Source organism: Apium graveolens, chromosome 3, assembly GCF_009905375.1.
Source record: "Apium graveolens cultivar Ventura chromosome 3, ASM990537v1, whole genome shotgun sequence".
Classification (NCBI taxonomy): Eukaryota; Viridiplantae; Streptophyta; class Magnoliopsida; order Apiales; family Apiaceae; genus Apium; species Apium graveolens.
In genome coordinates this window covers 3,995,684-3,999,088 of record NC_133649.1, presented here as the reverse complement: position 1 = coordinate 3,999,088, position 3,405 = coordinate 3,995,684, and the positions used below count along the sequence as shown (strand labels likewise).

Genomic DNA, 3,405 nt, shown 5'->3' with positions numbered 1-3,405 from the left:
AAAGCGAGAGATGATTTTTGGGCTGCTGAAATGGAAAAGCTGAGGGCAGAGATCTTGAAAAGGCCCGTACAACAAGAATGTACTCCAACGCATCCTTCCCAACAAGCAAGCTGTCACTCTAACGGCGGGGTTGATGTTGATGCAGCTGTAAACCATCCTGCTACACCTACAACTGCAAAGAATTTATTTCCTGTTCAACAGGAGGGAGGTGGTCTGAAAATTCAAAAGATTGAAAGTTTGTTTGTTGATTTAGGGGTGGATCCTGAGGATGCTCAGAGGTTGGATGGCAAGGATGAAAGTTGTAGAATTGTTTTTGAGGAAGACAGATGTGAAGAAGTTAAAGTGAATGCTCCGGATAATTCTGTTTGTAAATTGGCTCTTGGATCGCTCAGCAACATTGTAGCTTGTGCGAAGATTGATGAAGTTGTTGTTGTTGTTGAAGGAGAGGAGACAATCCATGGAGTCAGACTTGGGGAAGAGAATGCAAGAGTGTCAATCACTCAAGTCATTCAAGGAGATGCTAAGATTCCATATCCCATCGGTGACGAGATTTTGACCGTGGAACAAGCCATGGGAACTTTTATTGCATGGCCAAGAAACTTGATAACAATGAGGAACAATAGCACTTCCAATGTTTTGTCAGCTCCGAAGGTAAAAATATTTAGAATAGCACTATATAGCTAGAATGTTTTTATTTAGTATTTTCTTTCTTACTATTTTCATGTGTATTTTCTGCAGAAAGCCAAGAAAAAGGGAAAAAAGAAGACTTATAAATTAGTCGCTGATGTTGAACCAGAGCTTGTTGTTGAGATGGGTGCAAATTACCCATCTGCATTAAATCGTTTGTGGACATGGGCAAAGGGTGCCTTAGCTGATGAACGAACGGTTTCTTTTCAACTATCCCAAGAAGCCTTTGGCTCTACAAAAAAGATGGCCATTTACTTATCAGATATATATTCGGTGTGCTCTGGAGGTGAAATGTCGGGGTCTGTGATCGTCCTTTTTATTCAGTAAGTTTCTCCACAATTTTTTTTTTAATATCTCATAGTTACTCTGTGGCTCCAGAAACGATTTTTTTTTAATCTCTCATATTTTTATATGTAGCTCCATAAACGAATACATCAAAAAAAATAAGATGACCAACATGATCAAGTTCGTAGATCCCACCACAATTGGTGCCATTGGCTGTGGTAATGCAGGGCAGAGGTCGCGTGCACTCGCTGCACGATTTAAGAATGCTAAGAAAGGGCAATACTTTCTTATGCCTTACAATGACGTGTAAGTTTTAATCCAAGAGCTAGCTAGTTAGACATTCTCATATAATGTTTTAGCTAAACAGGATCACATGCCTTTTTAAATTGATTTTTTTTGGAGCTTCTAAGTTTCAATTTTTATGACAAGGCTTCAATTCATTCATGTTTGTGTAGGAACCATTGGAATTTAACTGTTGCAAATCCTGAGGCAGAGGTTGTCTACCACATGGACCCTCTAAAACGTCGAATCGCTAATGTGGAATGGCTGGATGTTGTCGACAAGTAAGATTCAGCTTCTAAAATATCTGTATGGAGTCTTGAACTTTGATAGACCACGCATTTTTCAGTTGCTTAATGGTTTTGCTGGTATTATTTTGGTTGTAGTGCCATTAAAATTTACAAAGAGGATCTCAACAAGGTTGTCAAGAAGAAAATTTTGTGGGAGAACATGGCGGTAATAATCAATTCTCATCATATTTTTTCTATGCTATTAAGGATATTGTAATTAAATAATTATTTCTTACATCTCAGTTAGTTGATATTGTAATTAAATAATTATTTGTTACATCTCAGTTAGTTGTTAAGGATAGAAGTTAGTTAGATTAATGCTTGTATATAAACACTACTGCACTCATAGTTTAGAGACTTATTTTTTACATTCACCAAATCTGTTTTGTATAGTTATCTCTCTGCAATATACATACAAGAGCTTCTTTCTCTCCAATTCACAGCTTTTGTAATGCATTTTTAATTAATCCAGGGAGTTCCAGTGCAGTCAGGAACCAAGGATTGTGGCCTGTTTGTGATGCGCTATATGAAGGAGATTGTTCAGGACAAAGAACTTGAGTTTGCTGCTAAGGTGAGATTTTCACTTTGGGTTTTCCCATTGACTTATACTCTTACTCGTACAGTACTTAATTGTATGACTTATGTAAAATTTTGGGTTATTTTTCAGTGGATGCGCAGATCAAACTTGGTTTACACTGATGATGACATTAACGAGATCCGCTGTGATTTTGCAAAATATTTCATGAAACGCCATGCAATCTAGGTTCCAAATTTGTGGTCTTTTGTTTGAACTAGTAGTCGGATTTGAACTTTAAATTATGCAGTTGGTCATGGTGATGCACTTTTTGGTCCAATCCAAACAGAATTGTCGGTAGATTGATAGATTTGTCTCAATCTATTAGTAGATTGCATGGTCAATCTATATATATTGTGCTCAATCTATATATATTGCCCGGTTCTTGTTCTACTGTTGTAGGATTGTTGGATTGGTTGTGTTTGGTGGATTTATATTAGATGTTTGGTGGATATATATATATATTGGCTTGTTCTAGGATTGTTGGATTGATATGTGTTTGGTGGATTTATATATATTGGCTTGTTCTTGTTCTAGCTAGTTCTAAGTTTGTTGGTTTGGTGAATTTATATATATTGGCTTGTTCTTGTTCTAGCTAGTTCTAGGTTTGTTGGTTTGGTGGATTTTGATTTTTTTGTGATTGGTAGTTAGTTCTCGGTTTGTTCGTTTGGTGGATTCATTTTTGGTGGATTCATTTTTGGGATTTAGTTTTTAGAAAACAGGTGGTTTGGATGAAATCAGGATTTTATATGCAAAATTTTATATACAACAGATGATTGTGTTCTCAATCAAAAACAGCCATTGTACCAAACTAATTGGAACAACACTGTAACATTGTTTTAACAGTTGACTAAAGCTCTATTCACAACACTTTAAAACATGGTAATATTGTGTCTATCATGTTCACATAACGACAAAATATACGATGGTGTTATCTCAAGGATAACACTACAATATGCTTTAAACAAAAAATGTGGTCTAAAGAGCATTAAGATGGAAGTTAACATAACTTAGTATTAAAATACTATCACAAACCATTGTTTGAAATAGCTCCTTACAATATTTACCTAAAACTGTTGTATAAGACAGCATAAAATAACAGTATTGACCTAAAACTGTTGTGGTTAGCCTTTCAAACAACATTATATACGACGCTGTTGTCTCAAGGGGTGCACTACAATAGGAGTTAAACAAAAAATGTGGTCTAAAGAGCTTTAAAATGGCCATTAACCACAACTCATTATTGGAAATACATTTCACAAACCGATGTTTGAAAGACTTCCTTACAAT

At 35.7% G+C, this 3,405-nt stretch overlaps 1 long non-coding RNA gene across 1 annotated transcript; it reads left to right on the top strand.

The window, feature by feature from the left end:
* Positions 1-1,407: 1,407 nt before the first annotated feature.
* LOC141712030 (uncharacterized) lies at positions 1,408-2,077 on the top strand. Its single transcript, XR_012571507.1, has 3 exons — positions 1,408-1,535; positions 1,638-1,707; positions 2,014-2,077. It is a non-coding gene; the product is annotated as an uncharacterized LOC141712030 (long non-coding RNA).
* Positions 2,078-3,405: the final 1,328 nt, after the last annotated feature.